The 25,578-nt window shown below is 52.0% G+C and overlaps 37 non-coding genes and 1 pseudogene across 37 annotated transcripts; all 38 read right to left on the bottom strand.

Annotated features, from left to right (window-relative positions):
* Window positions 1-415: 415 nt before the first annotated feature.
* On the bottom strand, window positions 416-534 carry LOC135589665 (5S ribosomal RNA). The gene has a single exon (XR_010477072.1). It is a non-coding gene; the product is annotated as a 5S ribosomal RNA (ribosomal RNA).
* A 544-nt stretch (window positions 535-1,078) lies between these two features.
* LOC135590021 (5S ribosomal RNA) lies at window positions 1,079-1,197 on the bottom strand. Its single transcript, XR_010477427.1, has one exon. It is a non-coding gene; the product is annotated as a 5S ribosomal RNA (ribosomal RNA).
* A 544-nt stretch (window positions 1,198-1,741) lies between these two features.
* LOC135590734 (5S ribosomal RNA) lies at window positions 1,742-1,860 on the bottom strand. The gene has a single exon (XR_010478141.1). It is a non-coding gene; the product is annotated as a 5S ribosomal RNA (ribosomal RNA).
* Window positions 1,861-2,404: 544 nt separating this feature from the next.
* Window positions 2,405-2,523, bottom strand: LOC135590971 (5S ribosomal RNA). The gene has a single exon (XR_010478374.1). It is a non-coding gene; the product is annotated as a 5S ribosomal RNA (ribosomal RNA).
* Window positions 2,524-3,067: 544 nt separating this feature from the next.
* On the bottom strand, window positions 3,068-3,186 carry LOC135589664 (5S ribosomal RNA). Its single transcript, XR_010477071.1, has one exon. It is a non-coding gene; the product is annotated as a 5S ribosomal RNA (ribosomal RNA).
* A 544-nt stretch (window positions 3,187-3,730) lies between these two features.
* LOC135591874 (5S ribosomal RNA) lies at window positions 3,731-3,849 on the bottom strand. Its single transcript, XR_010478641.1, has one exon. It is a non-coding gene; the product is annotated as a 5S ribosomal RNA (ribosomal RNA).
* A 544-nt stretch (window positions 3,850-4,393) lies between these two features.
* On the bottom strand, window positions 4,394-4,512 carry LOC135589663 (5S ribosomal RNA). Its single transcript, XR_010477070.1, has one exon. It is a non-coding gene; the product is annotated as a 5S ribosomal RNA (ribosomal RNA).
* A 544-nt stretch (window positions 4,513-5,056) lies between these two features.
* On the bottom strand, window positions 5,057-5,175 carry LOC135590019 (5S ribosomal RNA). The gene has a single exon (XR_010477426.1). It is a non-coding gene; the product is annotated as a 5S ribosomal RNA (ribosomal RNA).
* Window positions 5,176-5,719: 544 nt separating this feature from the next.
* Window positions 5,720-5,838, bottom strand: LOC135590161 (5S ribosomal RNA). The gene has a single exon (XR_010477568.1). It is a non-coding gene; the product is annotated as a 5S ribosomal RNA (ribosomal RNA).
* A 544-nt stretch (window positions 5,839-6,382) lies between these two features.
* On the bottom strand, window positions 6,383-6,501 carry LOC135590851 (5S ribosomal RNA). Its single transcript, XR_010478255.1, has one exon. It is a non-coding gene; the product is annotated as a 5S ribosomal RNA (ribosomal RNA).
* A 544-nt stretch (window positions 6,502-7,045) lies between these two features.
* Window positions 7,046-7,164, bottom strand: LOC135590564 (5S ribosomal RNA). Its single transcript, XR_010477971.1, has one exon. It is a non-coding gene; the product is annotated as a 5S ribosomal RNA (ribosomal RNA).
* Window positions 7,165-7,708: 544 nt separating this feature from the next.
* On the bottom strand, window positions 7,709-7,827 carry LOC135590562 (5S ribosomal RNA). The gene has a single exon (XR_010477969.1). It is a non-coding gene; the product is annotated as a 5S ribosomal RNA (ribosomal RNA).
* A 544-nt stretch (window positions 7,828-8,371) lies between these two features.
* On the bottom strand, window positions 8,372-8,490 carry LOC135589279 (5S ribosomal RNA). The gene has a single exon (XR_010476688.1). It is a non-coding gene; the product is annotated as a 5S ribosomal RNA (ribosomal RNA).
* Window positions 8,491-9,034: 544 nt separating this feature from the next.
* On the bottom strand, window positions 9,035-9,153 carry LOC135592061 (5S ribosomal RNA). The gene has a single exon (XR_010478826.1). It is a non-coding gene; the product is annotated as a 5S ribosomal RNA (ribosomal RNA).
* Window positions 9,154-9,697: 544 nt separating this feature from the next.
* On the bottom strand, window positions 9,698-9,808 carry LOC135591187 (5S ribosomal RNA; annotated as a pseudogene).
* Window positions 9,809-10,566: 758 nt separating this feature from the next.
* On the bottom strand, window positions 10,567-10,685 carry LOC135590351 (5S ribosomal RNA). The gene has a single exon (XR_010477758.1). It is a non-coding gene; the product is annotated as a 5S ribosomal RNA (ribosomal RNA).
* A 544-nt stretch (window positions 10,686-11,229) lies between these two features.
* On the bottom strand, window positions 11,230-11,348 carry LOC135589660 (5S ribosomal RNA). Its single transcript, XR_010477066.1, has one exon. It is a non-coding gene; the product is annotated as a 5S ribosomal RNA (ribosomal RNA).
* A 546-nt stretch (window positions 11,349-11,894) lies between these two features.
* On the bottom strand, window positions 11,895-12,013 carry LOC135590403 (5S ribosomal RNA). The gene has a single exon (XR_010477811.1). It is a non-coding gene; the product is annotated as a 5S ribosomal RNA (ribosomal RNA).
* Window positions 12,014-12,557: 544 nt separating this feature from the next.
* On the bottom strand, window positions 12,558-12,676 carry LOC135591505 (5S ribosomal RNA). Its single transcript, XR_010478543.1, has one exon. It is a non-coding gene; the product is annotated as a 5S ribosomal RNA (ribosomal RNA).
* Window positions 12,677-13,220: 544 nt separating this feature from the next.
* On the bottom strand, window positions 13,221-13,339 carry LOC135589797 (5S ribosomal RNA). The gene has a single exon (XR_010477204.1). It is a non-coding gene; the product is annotated as a 5S ribosomal RNA (ribosomal RNA).
* A 544-nt stretch (window positions 13,340-13,883) lies between these two features.
* Window positions 13,884-14,002, bottom strand: LOC135589658 (5S ribosomal RNA). Its single transcript, XR_010477064.1, has one exon. It is a non-coding gene; the product is annotated as a 5S ribosomal RNA (ribosomal RNA).
* Window positions 14,003-14,548: 546 nt separating this feature from the next.
* LOC135590391 (5S ribosomal RNA) lies at window positions 14,549-14,667 on the bottom strand. Its single transcript, XR_010477799.1, has one exon. It is a non-coding gene; the product is annotated as a 5S ribosomal RNA (ribosomal RNA).
* Window positions 14,668-15,211: 544 nt separating this feature from the next.
* Window positions 15,212-15,330, bottom strand: LOC135590850 (5S ribosomal RNA). The gene has a single exon (XR_010478254.1). It is a non-coding gene; the product is annotated as a 5S ribosomal RNA (ribosomal RNA).
* A 544-nt stretch (window positions 15,331-15,874) lies between these two features.
* Window positions 15,875-15,993, bottom strand: LOC135590379 (5S ribosomal RNA). Its single transcript, XR_010477787.1, has one exon. It is a non-coding gene; the product is annotated as a 5S ribosomal RNA (ribosomal RNA).
* Window positions 15,994-16,537: 544 nt separating this feature from the next.
* On the bottom strand, window positions 16,538-16,656 carry LOC135589298 (5S ribosomal RNA). The gene has a single exon (XR_010476706.1). It is a non-coding gene; the product is annotated as a 5S ribosomal RNA (ribosomal RNA).
* Window positions 16,657-16,942: 286 nt separating this feature from the next.
* LOC135589407 (5S ribosomal RNA) lies at window positions 16,943-17,061 on the bottom strand. The gene has a single exon (XR_010476815.1). It is a non-coding gene; the product is annotated as a 5S ribosomal RNA (ribosomal RNA).
* Window positions 17,062-17,819: 758 nt separating this feature from the next.
* Window positions 17,820-17,938, bottom strand: LOC135591391 (5S ribosomal RNA). Its single transcript, XR_010478500.1, has one exon. It is a non-coding gene; the product is annotated as a 5S ribosomal RNA (ribosomal RNA).
* Window positions 17,939-18,484: 546 nt separating this feature from the next.
* On the bottom strand, window positions 18,485-18,603 carry LOC135590367 (5S ribosomal RNA). The gene has a single exon (XR_010477775.1). It is a non-coding gene; the product is annotated as a 5S ribosomal RNA (ribosomal RNA).
* Window positions 18,604-19,361: 758 nt separating this feature from the next.
* LOC135590828 (5S ribosomal RNA) lies at window positions 19,362-19,480 on the bottom strand. Its single transcript, XR_010478233.1, has one exon. It is a non-coding gene; the product is annotated as a 5S ribosomal RNA (ribosomal RNA).
* A 546-nt stretch (window positions 19,481-20,026) lies between these two features.
* Window positions 20,027-20,145, bottom strand: LOC135590355 (5S ribosomal RNA). Its single transcript, XR_010477762.1, has one exon. It is a non-coding gene; the product is annotated as a 5S ribosomal RNA (ribosomal RNA).
* A 544-nt stretch (window positions 20,146-20,689) lies between these two features.
* On the bottom strand, window positions 20,690-20,808 carry LOC135590343 (5S ribosomal RNA). The gene has a single exon (XR_010477749.1). It is a non-coding gene; the product is annotated as a 5S ribosomal RNA (ribosomal RNA).
* A 543-nt stretch (window positions 20,809-21,351) lies between these two features.
* LOC135590963 (5S ribosomal RNA) lies at window positions 21,352-21,470 on the bottom strand. Its single transcript, XR_010478366.1, has one exon. It is a non-coding gene; the product is annotated as a 5S ribosomal RNA (ribosomal RNA).
* Window positions 21,471-22,014: 544 nt separating this feature from the next.
* LOC135590513 (5S ribosomal RNA) lies at window positions 22,015-22,133 on the bottom strand. The gene has a single exon (XR_010477921.1). It is a non-coding gene; the product is annotated as a 5S ribosomal RNA (ribosomal RNA).
* Window positions 22,134-22,679: 546 nt separating this feature from the next.
* Window positions 22,680-22,798, bottom strand: LOC135589485 (5S ribosomal RNA). Its single transcript, XR_010476892.1, has one exon. It is a non-coding gene; the product is annotated as a 5S ribosomal RNA (ribosomal RNA).
* Window positions 22,799-23,342: 544 nt separating this feature from the next.
* LOC135590827 (5S ribosomal RNA) lies at window positions 23,343-23,461 on the bottom strand. Its single transcript, XR_010478232.1, has one exon. It is a non-coding gene; the product is annotated as a 5S ribosomal RNA (ribosomal RNA).
* Window positions 23,462-24,007: 546 nt separating this feature from the next.
* LOC135590331 (5S ribosomal RNA) lies at window positions 24,008-24,126 on the bottom strand. Its single transcript, XR_010477737.1, has one exon. It is a non-coding gene; the product is annotated as a 5S ribosomal RNA (ribosomal RNA).
* A 544-nt stretch (window positions 24,127-24,670) lies between these two features.
* On the bottom strand, window positions 24,671-24,789 carry LOC135590826 (5S ribosomal RNA). Its single transcript, XR_010478231.1, has one exon. It is a non-coding gene; the product is annotated as a 5S ribosomal RNA (ribosomal RNA).
* Window positions 24,790-25,335: 546 nt separating this feature from the next.
* Window positions 25,336-25,454, bottom strand: LOC135590319 (5S ribosomal RNA). Its single transcript, XR_010477725.1, has one exon. It is a non-coding gene; the product is annotated as a 5S ribosomal RNA (ribosomal RNA).
* Between the last annotated feature and the right edge of the window lie 124 nt (window positions 25,455-25,578).

Below are 25,578 nucleotides of genomic sequence, written 5' to 3'. Positions count from 1 at the left end.
GCGTACCGGACACGGCAAGCGCGCGCCGAAACCATCGGGACTTTCTCGAACGAACTCGGAATCGCTATTGCGGCCCCATTCCGGAAAGCTCTCTCCGAGCCCCACGAGACTGACTGCGTAGCTGTCACGGCAAATTCCGAGGCCCAAAACCATCGCCTCGGAGGTCGACGGGAGAGGTTTTGGCCGCTCGGGGCGCAAAAAGGAGTGCAACATGAGGACTTCCCAGGGGGTCACCCATCCTAGAACCATGTATGGTCATTGTATGTTTTATGAAGAAATTTTTAGATGATGATTTCATTATTCTCCTGCTATATATATGTTAATGACATATTTATTGTTGGCCATAATGCTGGAAAAATTGAAAAGCTTAAAAGAGAGATTTAAGTAAGTCTTTTGGCCGCTCGGGGCCCAAAAAGGAGTGCAACACGAGGACTTCCCAGGGGGTCACCCATCCTAGTACTACTCTCGCCCAAGCAGGCTTAACTTCGGAGTTCTGATGGGATCCGGTGCTTTAGTGTTGGTATGATCGCACTCGTTTTGTGTGCGTCGTCCCTCGCCTTTGTGCACGTCGCGGACGGCACATCGACGACCGAAGCACCGAAACCTCTCGAACGATCTCGGAATCGCCATTGTCGGATCCCTCCGATGCCCACGAGGCCGACCGCGTACCGGACACGGCAAGCGCGCGCCGAAACCATCGGGACTATCTCGAACGAACTCGGAATCGCTATTGCGGCCCCATTCCGGAAAGCTCTCTCCGAGCCCCACGAGACTGACTGCGTAGCGGTCACGGCAAATTCCGAGGCCCAAAACCATCGCCTCGGAGTTCGACGGGAGAGGTTTTGGCCGCTCGGGGCACAAAAAGGAGTGCAACACGAGGACTTCCCAGGGGGTCACCCATCCTAGAACCTTGTCTGGTCATTGTATGTTTTATGAAGAAATTTTTAGATGATGATTTCATTATTCTCCTGCTATATATATGTTAATGACATATTTATTGTTGGCCATAATGCTGGAAAAATTGAAAAGCTTAAAAAAGAGTTTTAAGTAAGTCTTTTGGCCGCTCGGGGCGCAAAAAGGAGTGCAACACGAGGACTTCCCAGGGGGTCACCCATCCTAGTACTACTCTCGCCCAAGCAAGCTTAACTTCGGAGTTCTGATGGGATTCGGTGATTTAGTGCTGGTATGATCGCACTCGTTTTGTGTGCGTCGTCCCTCGCCTTTGTTCACGTCGCGGACGGCGCATCGACTACCGGAGCCCCGAAACCTCTCGATCGATCTCGGAATCGCCATTGTCGGATCCCTCCAATGCCCACGAGGCCGACCACGTACCGGACACGGCAAGCGCACGCCGAAACCATCGGGACTATCTCGAACGAACTCGGAATCGCTATTGCGGCCCCATTCCGGAAAGCTCTCTCCGAGCCCCACGAGACTGACTGCGTAGCGGTCACGGCAAATTCCGAGGCCCAAAACCATCGCCTCGGAGTTCGACGGGAGAGGTTTTGGCCGCTCGGGGCACAAAAAGGAGTGCAACACGAGGACTTCCCAGGGGGTCACCCATCCTAGAACCTTGTCTGGTCATTGTATGTTTTATGAAGAAATTTTTAGATGATGATTTCATTATTCTCCTGCTATATATATGTTAATGACATATTTATTGTTGGCCATAATGCTGGAAAAATTGAAAAGCTTAAAAAAGAGTTTTAAGTAAGTCTTTTGGCCGCTCGGGGCGCAAAAAGTAGTGCAACACGAGGACTTCCCAGGGGGTCACCCATCCTAGTACTACTCTCACCCAAGCAAGCTTAACTTCGGAGTTCTGATGGGATTCGGTGCTTTAGTGCTGGTATGATCGCAATCGTTTTGTGTGCGTCGTCCCTCGCCTTTGTTCACGTCGCGGACGGCGCATCGACTACCGGAGCCCCGAAACCTCTCGATCGATCTCGGAATCGCCATTGTCGGATCCCTCCGATGCCCACGAGGCCGACCGCGTACCGGACACGGCAAGCGCGCGCCGAAACCATCGGGACTATCTCGAACGAACTCGGAATCGCTATTGCGGCCCCATTCCGGAAAGCTCTCTCCGAGCCCCACGAGACTGACTGCGTAGCGGTCACGGCAAATTCCGAGGCCCAAAACCATCGCCTCGGAGGTCGACGGGAGAGGTTTTGGCCGCTCGGGGCGCAAAAGGGAGTGCAACACGAGGACTTCCCAGGGGGTCACCCATCCTAGAACCATGTCTGGTCATTGTATGTTTTATGAAGAAATTTTTAGATGATGATTTCATTATTCTCCTGCTATATATATGTTAATGATATATTTATTGTTGGCCATAATGCTGGAAAAATTGAAAAGCTTAAAAGAGAGTTTTAAGTAAGTCTTTTGGCCGCTCGGGGCCCAAAAAGGAGTGCAACACGAGGACTTCCCAGGGGGTCACCCATCCTAGTACTACTCTCGCCCAAGAAAGCTTAACTTCATAGTTCTGATGGGATCCGGTGCTTTAGTGCTGGTATGATCGAACTCGTTTTGTGTACGTCGTCCCTCGCCTTTGTGCACGTCGCGGACGGCGCATCGACGACCGGAGCCCCGAAACCTCTCGAACGATCTCGGAATCGCCATTGTCGGATCCCTCCGATGCCCACGAGGCCGACCGCGTACCGGAAACGGCAAGCGCGCGCCGAAACCATCGGGACTATCTCGAACGAACTCGGAATCGCTATTGCGGCCCCATTCCGGAAAGCTCTCTCCGAGCCCCACGAGACCGACTGCGTAGCGGTCACGGCAAATTCCGAGGCCCAAAACCATCGCCTCGGAGTTCGACGGGAGAGGTTTTGGCCGCTCGGGGCACAAAAAGGAGTGCAACACGAGGACTTCCCAGGGGGTCACCCATCCTAGAACCATGTCTGGTCATTGTATGTTTTATGAAGAAATTTTTAGATGATGATTTCATTATTCTCCTGCTATATATATGTTAATGACATATGTATTGTTGGCCATAATGCTGGAAAAATTGAAAAGCTTAAAAGAGAGATTTAAGTAAGCCTTTTGGCCGCTCGGGGCCCAAAAAGGAGTGCAACACGAGGACTTCCCAGGGGGTCACCCATCCTAGTACTACTCTCGCCCAAGCAGGCTTAACTTCGGAGTTCTGATGGGATCCGGTGCTTTAGTGTTGGTATGATCGCACTCGTTTTGTGTGCGTCGTCCCTCGCCTTTGTGCACGTCGCGGACGGCACATCGACGACCGAAGCCCCGAAACCTCTCGAACGATCTCGGAATCGCCATTGTCGGATCCCTCCGATGCCCACGAGGCCGACCGCGTACCGGACACGGCAAGCGCGCGCCGAAACCATCGGGACTATCTCGAACGAACTCGGAATCGCTATTGCGGCCCCATTCCGGAAAGCTCTCTCCGAGCCCCACGAGACTGACTGCGTAGCTGTCACGGCAAATTCCGAGGCCCAAAACCATCGCCTCGGAGGTCGACGGGAGAGGTTTTGGCCGCTCGGGGCGCAAAAAGGAGTGCAACATGAGGACTTCCCAGGGGGTCACCCATCCTAGAACCATGTATGGTCATTGTATGTTTTATGAAGAAATTTTTAGATGATGATTTCATTATTCTCCTGCTATATATATGTTAATGACATATTTATTGTTGGCCATAATGCTGGAAAAATTGAAAAGCTTAAAAGAGAGATTTAAGTAAGTCTTTTGGCGGCTCGGGGCCCAAAAAGGAGTGCAACACGAGGACTTCCCAGGGGGTCACCCATCCTAGTACTACTCTCGCCCAAGCAGGCTTAACTTCGGAGTTCTGATGGGATCCGGTGCTTTAGTGCTGGTATGATCGCACTCGTTTTGTGTGCGTCGTCCTTCGCCTTTATGCACGTCGCGGACGGCACATCGACGACCGGAGCCCCGAAACCTCTCGAACGACCTCGGAATCGCCATTGTCGGATCCCTCCGATGCCCACGAGGCCGACCGCGTACCGGACACGGCAAGCGCGCGCCGAAACCATCGGGACTTTCTCGAACGAACTCGGAATCGCTATTGCGGCCCCATTCCGGAAAGCTCTCTCCGAGCCCCACGAGACTGACTGCGTAGCTGTCACGGCAAATTCCGAGGCCCAAAACCATCGCCTCGGAGGTCGACGGGAGAGGTTTTGGCCGCTCGGGGCGCAAAAAGGAGTGCAACATGAGGACTTCCCAGGGGGTCACCCATCCTAGAACCATGTATGGTCATTGTATGTTTTATGAAGAAATTTTTAGATGATGATTTCATTATTCTCCTGCTATATATATGTTAATGACATATTTATTGTTGGCCATAATGCTGGAAAAATTGAAAAGCTTAAAAGAGAGATTTAAGTAAGTCTTTTGGCCGCTCGGGGCCCAAAAAGGAGTGCAACACGAGGACTTCCCAGGGGGTCACCCATCCTAGTACTACTCTCGCCCAAGCAGGCTTAACTTCGGAGTTCTGATGGGATCCGGTGCTTTAGTGTTGGTATGATCGCACTCGTTTTGTGTGCGTCGTCCCTCGCCTTTGTGCACGTCGCGGACGGCACATCGACGACCGAAGCACCGAAACCTCTCGAACGATCTCGGAATCGCCATTGTCGGATCCCTCCGATGCCCACGAGGCCGACCGCGTACCGGACACGGCAAGCGCGCGCCGAAACCATCGGGACTATCTCGAACGAACTCGGAATCGCTATTGCGGCCCCATTCCGGAAAGCTCTCTCCGAGCCCCACGAGACTGACTGCGTAGCGGTCACGGCAAATTCCGAGGCCCAAAACCATCGCCTCGGAGTTCGACGGGAGAGGTTTTGGCCGCTCGGGGCACAAAAAGGAGTGCAACACGAGGACTTCCCAGGGGGTCACCCATCCTAGAACCTTGTCTGGTCATTGTATGTTTTATGAAGAAATTTTTAGATGATGATTTCATTATTCTCCTGCTATATATATGTTAATGACATATTTATTGTTGGCCATAATGCTGGAAAAATTGAAAAGCTTAAAAAAGAGTTTTAAGTAAGTCTTTTGGCCGCTCGGGGCGCAAAAAGGAGTGCAACACGAGGACTTCCCAGGGGGTCACCCATCCTAGTACTACTCTCGCCCAAGCAAGCTTAACTTCGGAGTTCTGATGGGATTCGGTGATTTAGTGCTGGTATGATCGCACTCGTTTTGTGTGCGTCGTCCCTCGCCTTTGTTCACGTCGCGGACGGCGCATCGACTACCGGAGCCCCGAAACCTCTCGATCGATCTCGGAATCGCCATTGTCGGATCCCTCCAATGCCCACGAGGCCGACCACGTACCGGACACGGCAAGCGCACGCCGAAACCATCGGGACTATCTCGAACGAACTCGGAATCGCTATTGCGGCCCCATTCCGGAAAGCTCTCTCCGAGCCCCACGAGACTGACTGCGTAGCGGTCACGGCAAATTCCGAGGCCCAAAACCATCGCCTCGGAGTTCGACGGGAGAGGTTTTGGCCGCTCGGGGCACAAAAAGGAGTGCAACACGAGGACTTCCCAGGGGGTCACCCATCCTAGAACCTTGTCTGGTCATTGTATGTTTTATGAAGAAATTTTTAGATGATGATTTCATTATTCTCCTGCTATATATATGTTAATGACATATTTATTGTTGGCCATAATGCTGGAAAAATTGAAAAGCTTAAAAAAGAGTTTTAAGTAAGTCTTTTGGCCGCTCGGGGCGCAAAAAGTAGTGCAACACGAGGACTTCCCAGGGGGTCACCCATCCTAGTACTACTCTCGCCCAAGCAAGCTTAACTTCGGAGTTCTGATGGGATTCGGTGCTTTAGTGCTGGTATGATCGCACTCGTTTTGTGTGCGTCGTCCCTCGCCTTTGTTCACGTCGCGGACGGCGCATCGACTACCGGAGCCCCGAAACCTCTCGATCGATCTCGGAATCGCCATTGTCGGATCCCTCCGATGCCCACGAGGCCGACCGCGTACCGGACACGGCAAGCGCGCGCCGAAACCATCGGGACTATCTCGAACGAACTCGGAATCGCTATTGCGGCCCCATTCCAGAAAGCTCTCTCCGAGCCCCACGAGACTGACTGCGTAGCGGTCACGGCAAATTCCGAGGCCCAAAACCATCGCCTCGGAGGTCGACGGGAGAGGTTTTGGCCGCTCGGGGCGCAAAAGGGAGTGCAACACGAGGACTTCCCAGGGGGTCACCCATCCTAGAACCATGTCTGGTCATTGTATGTTTTATGAAGAAATTTTTAGATGATGATTTCATTATTCTCCTGCTATATATATGTTAATGATATATTTATTGTTGGCCATAATGCTGGAAAAATTGAAAAGCTTAAAAGAGAGTTTTAAGTAAGTCTTTTGGCCGCTCGGGGCCCAAAAAGGAGTGCAACACGAGGACTTCCCAGGGGGTCACCCATCTTAGTACTACTCTCGCCCAAGCAAGCTTAACTTCATAGTTCTGATGGGATCCGGTGCTTTAGTGCTGGTATGATCGAACTCGTTTTGTGTGCGTCGTCCCTCGCCTTTGTGCACGTCGCGGACGGCGCATCGACGACCGGAGCCCCGAAACCTCTCGAACGATCTCGGAATCGCCATTGTCGGATCCCTCCGATGCCCACGAGGCCGACCGCGTACCGGACACGGCAAGCGCGCGCCGAAACCATCGGGACTTTCTCGAACGAACTCGGAATCGCTATTGCGGCCCCATTCCGGAAAGCTCTCTCCGAGCCCCACGAGACTGACTGCGTAGCGGTCACGGCAAATTCCGAGGCCCAAAACCATCACCTCGGAGTTCGACGGGAGAGGTTTTTGCCGCTCGGGGCGCAAAAAGGAGTGCAACACGAGGACTTCCCAGGGGGTCACCCATCCTAGAACCATGTCTGGTCATTTTATGTTTTATGAAGAAATTTTTAGATGATGATTTCATTATTCTCCTGCTATATATATGTTAATGACATATTTATTGTTGGCCATAATGCTAGAAAAATTGAAAAGCTTAAAAGAGAGTTTTAAGTAAGTCTTTTGGCCGCTCGGGGCCCAAAAAAGAGTGCAACACGAGGACTTCCCAGGGGGTCACCCATCCTAGTACTACTCTCGCCCAAGCAGTCTTAACTTCGGAGTTCTGATGGGATCCGGTGCTTTAGTGCTGGTATGATCGCACTCGTTTTGTGTGCGTCGTCCCTCGCCTTTGTGCACGTCGCGGACGGCACATCGACGACCGAAGCCCCGAAACCTCTCGAACGATCTCGGAATCGCCATTGTCGGATCCCTCCGATGCCCACGAGGCCGACCGCGTACCGGACACGGCAAGCGCGCGCCGAAACCATCGGGACATTCTCGAACGAACTCGGAATCGCTATTGCGGCCCCATTCCGGAAAGCTCTCTCCGAGCCCCACGAGACTGACTGCGTAGTGGTCACGGCAAATTCCGAGGCCCAAAACCATCGCCTCGGAGTTCGACGGGAGAGGTTTTGGCCGCTCGGGGCGCAAAAAGGAGTGCAACATGAGGACTTCCCAGGGGGTCACCCATCCTAGAACCATGTCTGGTCATTGTATGTTTTATGAAGAAATTTTTAGATGATGATTTCATTATTCTCCTGCTATATATATGTTAATGATATATTTATTGTTGGCCATAATGCTGGAAAAATTGAAAAGCTTAAAAGAGAGTTTTAAGTAAGTCTTTTGGCCGCTCGGGGCGCTAAAAAGAGTGCAACACGAGGACTTCCCAGGGGGTCACCCATCTTAGTACTACTCTCGCCCAAGCACGCTTAACTTCGGAGTTCTAATGGGATCCGGTGCTTTAGTGTTGGTATGATCCAACTCGTTTTGTGTGCGTCGTCCCTCGCCTTTGTGCACGTCGCGGACGGCGCATCGACGACCGGAGCCCCGAAACCTCTCGAACGATCTCGGAATCGCCATTGTCGGATCCCTCCGATGCCCACGAGGCCGACCGCGTACCGGACACGGCAAGCGCGCGCCGAAACCATCGGGACTATCTCGAACGAACTCGGAATCGCTATTGCGGCCCCATTCCGGAAAGCTCTCTCCGAGCCCCACGAGACTGACTGCGTAGCGGTCACGACAAATTCCGAGGCCCAAAACCATCGCCTCGGAGGTCGACGGGAGAAGTTTTGGCCGCTCGGGGCGCAAAAAGGAGTGCAACACGAGGACTTCCCAGGGGGTCACCCATCCTAGAACCATGTCTGGTCATTTTATGTTTTATGAAGAAATTTTTAGATGATGATTTCATTATTCTCCTGCTATATATATTTTAATGACATATTTATTGTTGGCCATAATGCTGGAAAAATTGAAAAGCTTAAAAGAGAGTTTTAAGTAAGTCTTTTGGCCGCTCGGGGCGCAAAAAGGAGTGCAACACGAGGACTTCCCAGGGGGTCACCCATTCTAGTACTACTCTCGCCCAAGCACGCTTAACTTCGGAGTTCTGATGGGATCCGGTGCTTTAGTGCTGGTATGATCGCACTCGTTTTGTGTGCGTCGTCCTTCGCCTTTATGCACGTCGCGGACGGCACATCGACGACCGGAGCCCCGAAACCTCTCGAACGACCTCGGAATCGCCATTGTCGGATCCCTCCGATGCCCACGAGGCCGACCGCGTACCGGACACGGCAAGCGCGCGCCGAAACCATCGGGACTTTCTCGAACGAACTCGGAATCGCTATTGCGGCCCCATTCCGGAAAGCTCTCTCCGAGCCCCACGAGACTGACTGCGTAGCGGTCACGGCAAATTCCGAGGCCCAAAACCATCACCTCGGAGGTCGACGGGAGAGGTTTTGGCCGCTCGGGGCGCAAAAAGGAGTGCAACACGAGGACTTCCCAGGGGGTCACCCATCCTAGAACCATGTCTGGTCATTGTATTTTTTATGAAGAAATTTTTAGATGATGATTTCATTATTCTCCTGCTATATATATGTTAATGACATATTTATTGTTGGCCATAATGCTGCAAAAATTGAAAAGCTTAAAAGAGAGATTTAAGTAAGTCTTTTGGCCGCTCGGGGCCCAAAAAGGAGTGCAACACAAGGACTTCCCAGGGGGTCACCCATCCTAGTACTACTCTCGCCCAAGCAAGCTTAACTTCGGAGTTCTGATGGGATCCGGTGCTTTAGTGCTGGTATGATCGCACTCGTTTTGTGTGCGTCGTCCCTCGCCTTTGTGCACGTCGCGGACGGCGCATCGACGACCGGAGCCCCGAAACCTCTCGAACGATCTCGGAATCGCCATTGTCGGATCCCTCCGATGCCCACGAGGCCGACCGCGTAACGGACACGGCAAGCGCGCGCCGAAACCATCGGGACTATCTCGTACGAACTCGGAATCGCTATTGCGGCCCCATTCGGGAAAGCTCTCTCCGAGCCCCACGAGACTGACTGCGTAGCGGTCACGGCAAATTCCGAGGCCCAAAACCATCGCCTCGGAGGTCGACGGGAGAAGTTTTGGCCGCTCGGGGCGCAAAAGAGAGTGCAACACGAGGACTTCCCAGGGGGTCACCCATCCTAGAACCATGTCTGGTCATTGTATGTTTTATGAAGAAATTTTTAGATGATGACTTCATTATTCTCCTGCTATATATATGTTAATGACATATTTATTGTTGGCCATAATGCTGGAAAAATTGAAAAGCTTAAAAGAGAGTTTTAAGCAAGTCTTTTGGCCGCTCGGGGCGCAAAAAGGAGTGCAACACGAGGACTTCCCAGGGGGTCACCCATCCTAGTACTACTCTCGCCCAAGCACGCTTAACTTCGGAGTTCTGATGGGATCCGGTGCTGGTATGATCGCACTCATTTTGTGTGCGTCGTCCCTCGCCTTTGTGCACGTCGCGGACGGCGCATCGACGACCGGAGCCCCGAAACCTCTCGAACGATCTCGGAATCGCCATTGTCGGATCCCTCCGATGCCCACGAGGCCGACCGCGTACCGGACACGGCAAGCGCGCGCCGAAACCATCGGGACTTTCTCGAACGAACTCGGAATCGCTATTGCGGCCCCATTCCGGAAAGCTCTCTCCGAGCCCCACGAGACTGACTGCGTAGCGGTCACGGCAAATTCCGAGGCCCAAAACCATCGCCTCGGAGGTCGACGGGAGAGGTTTTGGCCGCTCGGGGCGCAAAAAGGAGTGCAACACGAGGACTTCCCAGGGGGTCACCCATCCTAGAACCATGTCTGGTCATTGTATGTTTTATGAAGAAATTTTTAGATGATGATTTCATTATTCTCCTGCTATATATATGTTAATGACATATTTATTGTTGGCCATAATGCTCGAAAAATTGAAAAGCTTTAAAGAGAGTTTTAAGTAAGTCTTTTGGCCGCTCGGGGCGCAAAAAAGAGTGCAACACGAGGACTTCCCAGGGGGTCACCCATCCTAGAACCATGTCTGGTCATTGTATGTTTTATGAAGAAATTTTTAGATGATGATTTCATTATTCTCCTGCTATATATATGTTAATGACATATTTATTGTTGGCCATAATGCTGGAAAAATTGAAAAGCTTAAAAGAGAGTTTTAAGTAAGTCTTTTGGCCGCTCGGGGCCCAAAAAGGAGTGCAACACGAGGACTTCCCAGGGGGTCACCCATCCTAGTACTACTCTCGCCCAAGCAGGCTTAACTTCGAAGTTCTGATGGGATCCGGTTATTTAGTGCTGGTATGATCGCACTCGTTTTGTGTGCGTCGTCCCTCGCCTTTGTGCACGTTGCGGACGGCGCATCGACGACCGGAGCCCCGAAACCTCTCGAACGATCTCGGAATCGCCATTGTCGGATCCCTCCGATGCCCACGAGGCCGACCGCGTACCGGACACGGCAAGCGCGCGCCGAAACCATCGGGACTTTCTCGAACGAACTCGGAATCGCTATTGCGGCCCCATTCCGGAAAGCTCTCTCCGAGCCCCACGAGACTGACTGCGTAGCGGTCACGGCAAATTCCGAGGCCCAAAACCATCACCTCTGAGGTCGACGGGAGAGGTTTTGGCCGCTCGGGGCGCAAAAAGGAGTGCAACACGAGGACTTCCCAGGGGGTCACCCATCCTAGAACCATGTATGGTCATTGTATGTTTTATGAAGAAATTTTTAGATGATGATTTCATTATTCTCCTGCTATATATATGTTAATGACATATTTTGTGTTGGCCATAATGCTGGAAAAATTGAAAAGCTTAAAAGAGAGATTTAAGTAAGTCTTTTGGCCTCTCGGGGCGCAAAAAGGAGTGCAACACGAGGACTTCCCAGGGGGTCACCCATCCTAGTACTACTCTCGCCCAAGCAAGCTTAACTTCGGAGTTCTGATGGGATTCGGTGCTTTAGTGCTGGTATGATCGCACTCGTTTTGTGTGCGTCGTCCCTCGCCTTTGTTCACGTCGCGGACGGCGCATCGACTACCGGAGCCCCGAAACCTCTCGATCGATCTCGGAATCGCCATTGTCGGATCCCTCCGATGCCCACGAGGCCGACCGCGTACCGGACACGGCAAGCGCGCGCCGAAACCATCGGGACTATCTCGAACGAACTCGGAATCGCTATTGCGGCCCCATTCCGGAAAGCTCTCTCCGAGCCCCACGAGACTGACTGCGTAGCGGTCACGGCAAATTCCGAGGCCCAAAACCATCGCCTCGGAGGTCGACGGGAGAGGTTTTGGCCGCTCGGGGCGCAAAAGGGAGTGCAACACGAGGACTTCCGAGGGGGTCACCCATCCTAGAACCATGTCTGGTCATTGTATATGTTTTATGAAGAAATTTTTAGATGATGATTTCATTATTCTCCTGCTATATATATGTTAATGACATATTTATTGTTGGCCATAATGCTGGAAAAATTGAAAACCTTAAAAGAGAGTTTTAAGTAAGTCTTTTGGCCGCTCGGGGCGCAAAAAGGAGTGCAACACGAGGACTTCCCAGGGGGTCACCCATCCTAGTACTACTCTCGCCCAAGCAAGCTTAACTTCGGAGTTCTGATGGGATCCGGTGCTTTAGTGCTGGTATGATCGCACTCATTTTTTGTGCGTCGTCCCTCTTCTTTGTGCACGTCGCGGACGGCGCATCGACGACCGGAGCCCCGAAACCTCTCGAACGATCTCGGAATCGCCATTGTCGGATCCCTCCGATGCCCACGAGGCGGACCGCATACCGGACACGGCAAGCGCGCGCCGAAACCATCGGGACTTTCTCGAACGAACTCGGAATCGCTATTGCGGCCCCATTCCGGAAAGCTCTCTCCGAGCCCCACGAGACTGACTGCGTAGCGGTCACGGCAAATTCCGAGGCCCAAAACCATCACCTCTGAGGTCGACGGGAGAGGTTTTGGCCGCTCGGGGCGCAAAAAGGAGTGCAACACGAGGACTTCCCAGGGGGTCACCCATCCTAGAACCATGTATGGTCATTGTATGTTTTATAAAGAAATTTTTAGATGATGATTTCATTATTCTCCTGCTATATATATGTTAATGACATATTTAGTGTTGGCCATAATGCTGGAAAAATTGAAAAGCTTAAAAGAGAGTTTTAAGTAAGTCTTTTGGCCGCTCGGGGCCCAAAAAGGAGTGCAACAAGAGGACTTCCCAGGGGGTCACACATCCTAGTACTACTCTCGCCCAAGCACGCTTAACTTCCGAGTTCTGATGGGATCAGGTGCTTTAGTGTTGGTATGATCCAACTCGTTTTGTGTGCGTCGTCCCTCGCCTTTGTGCACGTCGCGGACGGCGCATCGACGACCGAAGCCCCGAAACCTCTCGAACGATCTCGGAATCGCCATTGTCGGATCCCTCCGATGCCCACGAGGCCGACCGCGTACCGGACACGGCAAGCGCGCGCCGAAACCATCGGGACTTTCTCGAACGAACTCGGAATCGCTATTGCGACCCCATTCCGGAAAGCTCTCTCCGAGCCCCACGAGATTGACTGCGTAGCGGTCACGGCAAATTCCGAGGCCCAAAACCATCGCCTCGGAGGTCGACGGGAGAGGTTTTGGCCACTCGGGGCGCAAAAGAGAGTGCAACACGAGGACTTCCCAGGGGGTCACCCATCCTAGAACCATGTCTGGTCATTGTATGTTTTATGAAGAAATTTTTAGATGATGATTTCATTATTCTCCTGCTATATATATGTTAATGACGTATTTATTGTTGGCCATAATGCTGGAAAAATTGAAAAGCTTAAAAGAGAGTTTTAAGTAAGTCTTTTGGCCGCTCGGGGCCCAAAAAGGAGTGCAACACGAGGACTTCCCATGGGGTCACCCATCCTAGTACTACTCTCGCCCAAACAAGCTTAACTTCAGAGTTCTGATGGGATCCGGTGCTTTAGTGCTGGTATGATCGCACTCGTTTTGTGTGCGTCGTCCCTCGCCTTTGTGCACGTCGCGGACGGCGCATCGACGACCGGAGCCCCGAAACCTCTCGAACGATCTCGGAATCGCCATTGTCGGATCCCTCCGATGCCCACGAGGCCGACCGCGTACCGGACACGGCAAGCGCACGCCCAAACCATCGGGACTTTCTCGAACGAACTCGGAATCGCTATTGCGGCCCCATTCCGGAAAGCTCTCTCCGAGCCCCACGAGACTGACTGCTTAGCGGTCACGGCAAATTCCGAGGCCCAAAACCATCGCCTCGGAGGTCGACGGGAGAGGTTTTGGCCGCTCGGGGCGCAAAAAGGAGTGCAACACGAGGACTTCCCAGGGGGTCACCCATCCTAGAACCATGTCTGGTCATTGTATGTTTTATGAAGAAATTTTTAGATGATGATTTCATTATTCTCCTGCTATATATATGTTAATGACGTATTTATTGTTGGCCATAATGTTGGAAAAATTGAAAACCTTAAAAGAGAGTTTTAAGTAAGTCTTTTGGCCTCTCGGGGCGCAAAAAGGAGTGCAACACGAGGACTTCCCAGGGGGTCACCCATCCTAGTACTACTCTCGCCCAAGCAAGCTTAACTTCGGAGTTCTGATGGGATTCGGTGCTTTAGTGCTGGTATGATCGCACTCGTTTTGTGTGCGTCGTCCCTCGCCTTTGTTCACGTCGCGGACGGCGCATCGACTACCGGAGCCCCGAAACCTCTCGATCGATCTCGGAATCGCCATTGTCGGATCCCTCCGATGCCCACGAGGCCGACCGCGTACCGGACACGGCAAGCGCGCGCCGAAACCATCGGGACTATCTCGAACGAACTCGGAATCGCTATTGCGGCCCCATTCCGGAAAGCTCTCTCCGAGCCCCACGAGACTGACTGCGTAGCGGTCACGGCAAATTCCGAGGCCCAAAACCATCGCCTCGGAGGTCGACGGGAGAGGTTTTGGCCGCTCGGGGCGCAAAAGGGAGTGCAACACGAGGACTTCCGAGGGGGTCACCCATCCTAGAACCATGTCTGGTCATTGTATATGTTTTATGAAGAAATTTTTAGATGATGATTTCATTATTCTCCTGCTATATATATGTTAATGACATATTTATTGTTGGCCATATTGCTGGAAAAATTGAAAACCTTAAAAGAGAGTTTTAAGTAAGTCTTTTGGCCGCTCGGGGCGCAAAAAGGAGTGCAACACGAGGACTTCCCAGGGGGTCACCCATCCTAGTACTACTCTCGCCCAAGCAAGCTTAACTTCGGAGTTCTGATGGGATCCGGTGCTTTAGTGCTGGTATGATCGCACTCATTTTTTGTGCGTCGTCCCTCTTCTTTGTGCACGTCGCGGACGGCGCATCGACGACCGGAGCCCCGAAACCTCTCGAACGATCTCGGAATCGCCATTGTCGGATCCCTCCGATGCCCACGAGGCCGACCGCGTACCGGACACGGCAAGCGCGCGTCGAAACCTTCGGGACTTTCTCGAACGAACTCGAAATCGCTATTGCGGCCCCATTCCGGAAAGCTCTCTCCGAGCCCCACGAGACAGACTGCGTAGCGGTCACGGCAAATTCCGAGGCCCAAAACCATCGCCTCGGAGGTCGACGGGAGAGGTTTTGGCCGCTCGGGGCGCAAAAAGGAGTGCAACACGAGGACTTCCCAGGGGGTCACCCATCCTAGAACCATGTCTGGTCATTGTATGTTTTATGAAGAAATTTTTAGATGATGATTTCATTATTCTCCTGCTATATATATGTTAATGATATATTTATTGTTGGCCATAATGCTGGAAAAATTGAAAAGCTTAAAAGAGAGTTTTAAGTAAGTCTTTTGGCCGCTCGGGGCCCAAAAAGGAGTGCAACACGAGGACTTCCCAGGGGGTCACCCATCTTAGTACTACTCTCGCCCAAGCAAGCTTAACTTCATAGTTCTGATGGGATCCGGTGCTTTAGTGCTGGTATGATCGAACTCGTTTTGTGTGCGTCGTCCCTCGCCTTTGTGCACGTCGCGGACGGCGCATCGACGACCGGAGCCCCGAAACCTCTCGAACGATCTCGGAATCGCCATTGTCGGATCCCTCCGATGCCCACGAGGCCGACCGCGTACCGGACACGGCAAGCGCGCGCCGAAACCATCGGGACTTTCTCGAACGAACTCGGAATCGCTATTGCGGCCCCATTCCGGAAAGCTCTCTCCGAGCCCCACGAGACTGACTGCGTAGCGGTCACGGCAAATTCCGAGGCCCAAAACCATCGCCTCGGAGGTCGACGGGAGAGGTTTTGGCCGCTCGGGGCGCAAAAAGGAGTGCAACACGAGGACTTCCCAGGGGGTCACCCATCCTAGAACCATGTCTGGTCATTGTATGTTTTATGAAGAAATTTTTAGATGATGATTTCATTATTCTCCTGCTATATATATGTTAATGACATATTTATTGTTGGCCATAATGCTGGAAAAATTGAAAAGCTTAAAAGAGAGTTTTAAGTAAGTCTTTTGGCCGCTCGGGGCGCAAAAAGGAGTGCAACACGAGGACTTCCCAGGGGGTCACCCATCCTAGTACTACTCTCGCCCAAGCAAGCTTAACTTCGGAGTTCTGATGGGATCCGGTGCTTTAGTGCTGGTATGATCGCACTCATTTTTTGTGCGTCGTCCCTCTTCTTTGTGCACGTCGCGGACGGCGCATCGACGACCGGAGCCCCGAAACCTCTCGAACGATATCGGAATCGCCATTGTCGGATCCCTCCGATGCCCACGAGGCCGACCGCGTACCGGACACGGCAAGCGCGCGTCGAAACCTTCGGGACTTTCTCGAACGAACTCGAAATCGCTATTGCGGCCCCATTCCGGAAAGCTCTCTCCGAGCCCCACGAGACAGACTGCGTAGCGGTCACGGCAAATTCCGAGGCCCAAAACCATCGCCTCGGAGGTCGACGTGAGAGGTTTTGGCCGCTCGGGGCGCAAAAAGGAGTGCAACACGAGAACTTCCCAGGGGGTCACCCATCCTAGAACCATGTCTGGTCATTGTATGTTTTAAGAAGAAATTTTTAGATGATGATTTCATTATTCTCCTGCTATATATATGTTAATGACGTATTTATTGTTGGCCATAATGCTGGAAAAATTGAAAAGTTTAAAAGAGAGTTTTAAGTAAGTCTTTTGGCCGCTCGGGGCCCAAAAAGAAGTGCAACACGAGGACTTCCCAAGGGGTCACCCATCCTAGTACTACTCTCGCCCAAGCAAGCTTAACTTCGGAGTTCTGATGGGATCCGGTGCTTTAGTGCTGGTATGATCGCACTCGTTTTGTGTGCGTCGTCACTCGCCTTTGTGCACGTCGCGGACGGCAAGTTTTGGCCGCTCGGGGCGCAAAAAGGTGTGCAACACGAGGACTTCCCAGGGGGTCACCCATCCTAGAACCATGTCTGGTCATTGTATGTTTTATGAAGAAATTTTTAGATGATGATTTCATTATTCTCCTGCTATATATATGTTAATGACATATTTATTGTTGGCCATAATGCTGGAAAAATTGAAAAGCTTAAAAGAGAGTTTTAAGTAAGTCTTTTGGCCGCTCGGGGCGCAAAAAGGAGTGCAACACAAGGACTTCCCAGGGGGTCACCCATCCTAGTACTACTCTCGCCCAAGCAGGCTTAACTTCAGAGTTCTGATGGGATCTGGTGCTTTAGTGCTGGTATGATCGCACTCATTTTGTGTGCGTCGTCCCTCGCCTTTGTGCACGTCGCGGACGGCGCATCGACGACCGGAGCCCCGAAACCTCTCGAACGATCTCGGAATCGCCATTGTCGGATCCCTCCGATGCCCACGAGGCCGACCGCGTACCGGACACGGCAAGCGCGCGCCGAAACCATCGGGACTTTCTCGAACGAACTCGGAATCGCTATTGCGGCCCCATTCCGGAAAGCTCTCTCCGAGCCCCACGAGACTGACTGCGTAGCGGTCACGGCAAATTCCGAGGCCCAAAACCATCGCCTCGGAGGTCGACGGGAGAGGTTTTGGCCGCTCGGGGCGCAAAAAGGAGTGCAACACGAGGACTTCCCAGGGGGTCACCCATCCTAGAACCATGTCTGGTCATTGTATGTTTTATGAAGAAATTTTTAGATGATAATTTCATTATTCTCCTGCTATATATATGTTAATGACATATTTATTGTTGGCCATAATGCTGGAAAAATTGAAAAGCTTAAAAGAGAGTTTTAAGTAAGTCTTTTGGCCGCTCGGGGCGCAAAAAGGAGTGCAACACGAGAACTTCCCAGGGGGTCACCCATCCTAGAACCATGTCTGGTCATTGTATGTTTTAAGAAGAAATTTTTAGATGATGATTTCATTATTCTCCTGCTATATATATGTTAATGACGTATTTATTGTTGGCCATAATGCTGGAAAAATTGAAAAGCTTAAAAGAGAGTTTTAAGTAAGTCTTTTGGCCGCTCGGGGCGCAAAAAGGAGTGCAACACGAGGAATTCCCAGGTGGCAAACCATCCTAGTACTACTCTCGCCCAAGCACGCTTAACTTCGTTGTTCAGATGGGATCCGGTGCTTTAGTGCTGGTCTGATAGCACTCTTTTTGTTTGCGTCGTCCCTCGCCTTTGTTCACGTCGCGGACGGCGCATCGACGACCGGAGCCCCGAAACCTCTCGAACGATCTCGGAATCGCCATTGTCGGATCCCTCCGATGCCCACGAGGCCGACCGCGTACCGGACACGGCAAGCGCGCGCCGAAACCGTCGGGACTTTCTCGAACGAACTCGGAATCGCTATTGCGGCCCCATTCCGGAAAGCTCTCTCCGAGCCCCACGAGACTGACTGCGTAGCGGTCACGGCAAATTCCGAGGCCCAAAACCATCGCCTCGGAGGTCGACGGGAGAGGTTTTGGCCGCTCGGGGCGCAAAAGGGAGTGCAACACGAGGACTTCCGAGGGGGTCACCCATCCTAGAACCATGTCTGGTCATTGTATATGTTTTATGAAGAAATTTTTAGATGATGATTTCATTATTCTCCTACTATATATATGTTAATGACATATTTATTGTTGGCCATAATGCTGGAAAAATTGAAAACCTTAAAAGAGAGTTTTAAGTAAGTCTTTTGGCCGCTCGGGGCGCAAAAAGGAGTGCAACACGAGGACTTCCCAGGGGGTCACCCATCCTAGTACTACTCTCGCCCAAGCAAGCTTAACTTCGGAGTTCTGATGGGATCCGGTGCTTTAGTGCTGGTATGATCGCACTCATTTTTTGTGCGTCGTCCCTCTTCTTTGTGCACGTCGCGGACGGCGCATCGACGACCGGAGCCCCGAAACCTCTCGAACGATCTCGGAATCGCCATTGTCGGATCCCTCCGATGCCCACGAGGCTGACCGCGTACCGGACACGGCAAGCGCGCGTCGAAAACTTCGGGACTTTCTCGAACGAACTCGAAATCGCTATTGCGGCCCCATTCCGGAAAGCTCTCTCCGAGCCCCACGAGACTGACTGCGTAGCGGTCACGGCAAATTCCGAGGCCCAAAACCATCGCCTCGGAGGTCGACGTGAGAGGTTTTGGCCGCTCGGGGCGCAAAAAGGAGTGCAACACGAGAACTTCCCAGGGGGTCACCCATCCTAGAACCATGTCTGGTCATTGTATGTTTTAAGAAGAAATTTTTAGATGATGATTTCATTATTCTCCTGCTATATATATGTTAATGACGTATTTATTGTTGGCCATAATGCTGGAAAAATTGAAAAGCTTAAAAGAGAGTTTTAAGTAAGTCTTTTGGCCGCTCGGGGCGCAAAAAGGAGTGCAACACGAGAACTTCCCAGGGGGTCACCCATCCTAGAACCATGTCTGGTCATTGTATGTTTTAAGAAGAAATTTTTAGATGATGATTTCATTATTCTCCTGCTATATATATGTTAATGACGTATTTATTGTTGGCCATAATGCTGGAAAAATTGAAAAGCTTAAAAGAGAGTTTTAAGTAAGTCTTTTGGCCGCTCGGGGCGCAAAAAGGAGTGCAACACGAGGACTTCCCAGGTGGCAAACCATCCTAGTACTACTCTCGCCCAAGCACGCTTAACTTCGTAGTTCAGATGGGATCCGGTGCTTTAGTGCTGGTCTGATAGCACTCTTTTTGTTTGCGTCGTCCCTCGCCTTTGTTCACGTCGCGGACGGCGCATCGACGACCGGAGCCCCGAAACCTCTCGAACGATCTCGGAATCGCCATTGTCGGATCCCTCCGATGCCCACGAGGCCGACCGCGTACCGGACACGGCAAGCGCGCGCCGAAACCGTCGGGACTTTCTCGAACGAACTCGGAATCGCTATTGCGGCCCCATTCCGGAAAGCTCTCTCCGAGCCCCACGAGACTGACTGCGTAGCGGTCACGGCAAATTCCGAGGCCCAAAACCATCGCCTCGGAGGTCGACGGGAGAGGTTTTGGCCGCTCGGGGCGCAAAAGGGAGTGCAACACGAGGACTTCCGAGGGGGTCACCCATCCTAGAACCATGTCTGGTCATTGTATATGTTTTATGAAGAAATTTTTAGATGATGATTTCATTATTCTCCTGCTATATATATGTTAATGACATATTTATTGTTGGCCATAATGCTGGAAAAATTGAAAACCTTAAAAGAGAGTTTTAAGTAAGTCTTTTGGCCGCTCGGGGCGCAAAAAGGAGTGCAACACGAGGACTTCCCAGGGGGTCACCCATCCTAGTACTACTCTCGCCCAAGCAAGCTTAACTTCGGAGTTCTGATGGGATCCGGTGCTTTAGTGCTGGTATGATCGCACTCATTTTTTGTGCGTCGTCCCTCTTCTTTGTGCACGTCGCGGACGGCGCATCGACGACCGGAGCCCCGAAACCTCTCGAACGATCTCGGAATCGCCATTGTCGGATCCCTCCGATGCCCACGAGGCCGACCGCGTACCGGACACGGCAAGCGCGCGTCGAAACCTTCGGGACTTTCTCGAACGAACTCGAAATCGCTATTGCGGCCCCATTCCGGAAAGCTCTCTCCGAGCCCCACGAGACTGACTGCGTAGCGGTCACGGCAAATTTCGAGGCCCAAAACCATCGCCTCGGAGGTCGACGTGAGAGGTTTTGGCCGCTCGGGGCGCAAAAAGGAGTGCAACACGAGAACTTCCCAGGGGGTCACCCATCCTAGAACCATGTCTGGTCATTGTATGTTTTAAGAAGAAATTTTTAGATGATGATTTCATTATTCTCCTGCTATATATATGTTAATGACGTATTTATTGTTGGCCATAATGCTGGAAAAATTGAAAAGCTTAAAAGAGAGTTTTAAGTAAGTCTTTTGGCCGCTCGGGGCGCAAAAAGGAGTGCAACACGAGGACTTCCCAGGGGGTCACCCATCCTAGTACTACTCTCGCCCAAGCAAGCTTAACTTCGGAGTTCTGATGGGATCCGGTGCTTTAGTGCTGGTATGATCGCACTCGTTTTTTGTGTGTCGTCCCTCTTCTTTGTGCACGTCGCGGACGGCGCATCGACGACCGGAGCCCCGAAACCTCTCGAACGATCTCGGAATCGCCATTGTCGGATCCCTCCGATGCCCACGAGGCCGACCGCGTACCGGACACGGCAAGCGCGCGTCGAAACCTTCGGGACTTTCTCGAACGAACTCGAAATCGCTATTGCGGCCCCATTCCGAAAGCTCTCTCCGAGCCCCACGAGACTGACTGCGTAGCGGTCACGGCAAATTCCGAGGCCCAAAACCATCGCCTCGGAGGTCGACGTGAGAGGTTTTGGCCGCTCGGGGCGCAAAAAGGAGTGCAACACGAGAACTTCCCAGGGGGTCACCCATCCTAGAACCATGTCTGGTCATTGTATGTTTTAAGAAGAAATTTTTAGATGATGATTACATTATTCTCCTGCTATATATATGTTAATGACGTATTTATTGTTGGCCATAATGCTGGAAAAATTGAAAAGCTTAAAAGAGAGTTTTAAGTAAGTCTTTTGGCCGCTCGGGGCGCAAAAAGGAGTGCAACACGAGGACTTCCCAGGTGGCAAACCATCCTAGTACTACTCTCGCCCAAGCACGCTTAACTTCGTAGTTCAGATGGGATCCGATGCTTTAGTGCTGGTCTGATAGCACTCTTTTTGTTTGCGTCGTCCCTCGCCTTTGTTCACGTCGCGGACGGCGCATCGACGACCGGAGCCCTGAAACCTCTCGAACGATCTCGGAATCGCCATTGTCGGATCCCTCCGATGCCCACGAGGCCGACCGCGTACCGGACACGGCAAGCGCGCGCCGAAACCATCGGGACTTTCTCGAACGAACTCGGAATCGCTATTGCGGCCCCATTCCGGAAAGCTCTCTCCGAGCCCCACGAGACTGACTGCGTAGCGGTCACGGCAAATTCCGAGGCCCAAAACCATCGCCTCGGAGGTCGACGGGAGAGGTTTTGGCCGCTCGGGGCGCAAAAAGGAGTGCAACACGAGGACTTCCCAGGGGGTCACCCATCCTAGAACCATGTCTGGTCATTGTATGTTTTATCAAGAAATTTTTAGATGATGATTTCATTATTCTCCTGCTATATATATGTTAATGACATATTTATTGTTGGCCATAATGCTGGAAAAATTGAAAAGCTTAAAAGAGAGTTTTAAGTAAGTCTTTTGGCCGCTCGGGGCGCAAAAAGGAGTGCAACACGAGGACTTCCCAGGGGGTCACCCTTCCTAGTACTACTCTCGCCCAAGCAGGCTTAACTTCGGAGTTCTTATAGGATCCGGTGCTTTAGTGCTGGTATGATCGCACTAGTTTTGTGTGCGTCGTCCCTCGCCTTTGTTCACGTCGCGGACGGCGCATCGACGACCGGAGCCCCGAAACCTCTCGAACAATCTCGGAATCGCCATTGTCGGATCCTTCCGATGCCCACGAGGCCGACCGCGTACCGGACACGGCAAGCGCGCGCCGAAACCGTCGGGACTTTCTCGAACGAACTCGGAATCGCTATTGCGGCCCCATTCCGGAAAGCTCTCTCCGAGCCCCACGAGACTGACTGCGTAGCGGTCACGGCAAATTCCGAGGCCCAAAACCATCGCCTCGGAGGTCGACGGGAGAGGTTTTGGCCGCTCGGGGCGCAAAAGGGAGTGCAACACGAGGACTTCCGAGGGGGTCACCCATCCTAGAACCATGTCTGGTCATTGTATATGTTTTATGAAGAAATTTTTAGATGATGATTTCATTATTCTCCTGCTATATATATGTTAATGACGTATTTATTGTTGGCCATAATGCTGGAAAAATTGAAAAGCTTAAATGAGAGTTTTAAGTAAGTCTTTTGGCCGCTCGGGGCGCAAAAAGGAGTGCAACACGAGGACTTCCCAGGGGGTCACCCATCCTAGTACTACTCTCGCCCAAGCAAGCTTAACTTCGGAGTTCTGATGGGATCCGGTGCTTTAGTGCTGGTATGATCGCACTGGTTTTTTGTGCGTCGTCCCTCTTCTTTGTGCACGTCGCGGACGGCGCATCGACGACCGGAGCCCCGAAACCTCTCGAACGATCTCGGAATCGCCATTGTCGGATCCCTCCGATGCCCACGAGGCCGACCGCGTACCGGACACGGCAAGCGCGCGTCGAAACCTTCGGGACTTTCTCGAACGAACTCGAAATCGCTATTGCGGCCCCATTCCGGAAAGCTCTCTCCGAGCCCCACGCGACTGACTGCGTAGCGGTCACGGCAAATTCCGAGGCCCAAAACCATCGCCTCGGAGGTCGACGGGAGAGGTTTTGGCCGCTCGGGGCGCAAAAAGGAGTGCAACACGAGAACTTCCCAGGGGGTCACCCATCCTAGAACCATGTCTGGTCATTGTATGTTTTATGAAGAAATTTTTAGATGATGATTTCATTATTCTCCTGCTATATATATGTTAATGACGTATTTATTGTTGGCCATAATGCTGGAAAAATTGAAAAGCTTAAAAGAGAGTTTTAAGTAAGTCTTTTGGCCGCTCGGGGCTCAAAAAGGAGTGCAACACGAGGACTTCCCAGGTGGCAAACCATCCTAGTACTACTCTCGCCCAAGCACGCTTAACTTCGTAGTTCAGATGGGATCCGGTGCTTTAGTGCTGGTCTGATAGCACTCTTTTTGTTTGCGTCGTCCCCCGCCTTTGTTCACGTCGCGGACGGCGCATCGACGACCGGAGCCCCGAAACCTCTCGAACGATCTCGGAATTGCCATTGTCGGATCCCTCCGATGCCCACGAGGCCGACCGCGTACCGAACACGGCAAGCGCGCGCCGAAACCATCGGGACTTTCTCGAACGAACTCGGAATCGCTATTGCGGCCCCATTCCGGAAAGCTCTCTCCGAGCCCCACGAGACTGACTGCGTAGCGGTCACGGCAAATTCCGAGGCCCAAAACCATCGCCTCGGAGGTCGACGGGAGAGGTTTTGGCTGCTCGGGGCGCAAAAGGGAGTGCAACACGAGGACTTCCGAGGGGGTCACCCATCCTAGAACCATGTCTGGTCATTGTATATGTTTTATGAAGAAATTTTTAGATGATGATTTCATTATTCTCCTGCTATATATATGTTAATGACATATTTATTGTTGGCCATAATGCTGGAAAAATTGAAAACCTTAAAAGAGAGTTTTAAGTAAGTCTTTTGGCCGCTCGGGGCGCAAAAAGGAGTGCAACACGAGGACTTCCCAGGGGGTCACCCATCCTAGTACTACTCTCGCCCAAGCAAGCTTAACTTCGGAGTTCTGATGGGATCCGGTGCTTTAGTGCTGGTATGATCGCACTCGTTTTTTGTGCGTCGTCCCTCTTCTTTGTGCACGTCGCGGACGGCGCATCGACGACCGGAGCCCCGAAACCTCTCGAACGATCTCGGAATCGCCATTGTCGGATCCCTCCGATGCCCACGAGGCCGACCGCGTACCGGACACGGCAAGCGCGCGTCGAAACCTTCGGGACTTTCTCGAACGAACTCGAAATCGCTATTGCGGCCCCATTCCGGAAAGCTCTCTCCGAGCCCCACGAGACTGACTGCGTAGCGGTCACGGCAAATTCCGAGGCCCAAAACCATCGCCTCGGAGGTCGACGTGAGAGGTTTTGGCCGCTCGGGGCGCAAAAAGGAGTGCAACACGAGAACTTCCCAGGGGGTCACCCATCCTAGAACCATGTCTGGTCATTGTATGTTTTAAGAAGAAATTTTTAGATGATGATTTCATTATTCTCCTGCTATATATATGTTAATGACGTATTTATTGTTGGCCATAATGCTGGAAAAATTGAAAAGCTTAAAAGAGAGTTTTAAGTAAGTCTTTTGGCCGCTCGGGGCGCAAAAAGGAGTGCAACACGAGGACTTCCCAGGTGGCAAACCATCCTAGTACTACTCTCGCCCAAGCACGCTTAACTTCGTAGTTCAGATGGGATCCGGTGCTTTAGTGCTGGTCTGATAGCACTCTTTTTGTTTGCGTCGTCCCTCGCCTTTGTTCACGTCGCGGACGGCGCATCGACGACCGGAGCCCTGAAACCTCTCGAACGATCTCGGAATCGCCATTGTCGGATCCCTCCGATGCCCACGAGGCCGACCGCGTACCGGACACGGCAAGCGCGCGCCGAAACCATCGGGACTTTCTCGAACGAACTCGGAATCGCTATTGCGGCCCCATTCCGGAAAGCTCTCTCCGAGCCCCACGAGACTGACTGCGTAGCGGTCACGGCAAATTCCGAGGCCCAAAACCATCGCCTCGGAGGTCGACGGGAGAGGTTTTGGCCGCTCGGGGCGCAAAAGGGAGTGCAACACGAGGACTTCCGAGGGGGTCACCCATCCTAGAACCATGTCTGGTCATTGTATATGTTTTATGAAGAAATTTTTAGATGATGATTTCATTATTCTCCTGCTATATATATGTTAATGACATATTTATTGTTGGCCATAATGCTGGAAAAATTGAAAACCTTAAAAGAGAGTTTTAAGTAAGTCTTTTGGCCGCTCGGGGCGCAAAAAGGAGTGCAACACGAGGACTTCCCAGGGGGTCACCCATCCTAGTACTACTCTCGCCCAAGCAAGCTTAACTTCGGAGTTCTGATGGGATCCGGTGCTTTAGTGCTGGTATGATCGCACTCGTTTTTTGTGCGTCGTCCCTCTTCTTTGTGCACGTCGCGGACGGCGCATCGACGACCGGAGCCCCGAAACCTCTCGAACGATCTCGGAATCGCCATTGTCGGATCCCTCCGATGCCCACGAGGC

This window comes from Musa acuminata, chromosome BXJ1-8, assembly GCF_036884655.1.
Source record: "Musa acuminata AAA Group cultivar baxijiao chromosome BXJ1-8, Cavendish_Baxijiao_AAA, whole genome shotgun sequence".
In the NCBI taxonomy this organism is placed as follows: Eukaryota; Viridiplantae; Streptophyta; class Magnoliopsida; order Zingiberales; family Musaceae; genus Musa; species Musa acuminata.
The sequence above is the reverse complement of the archived record's forward strand: the minus strand, read 5'-3'. Positions and strand labels throughout refer to the sequence as shown.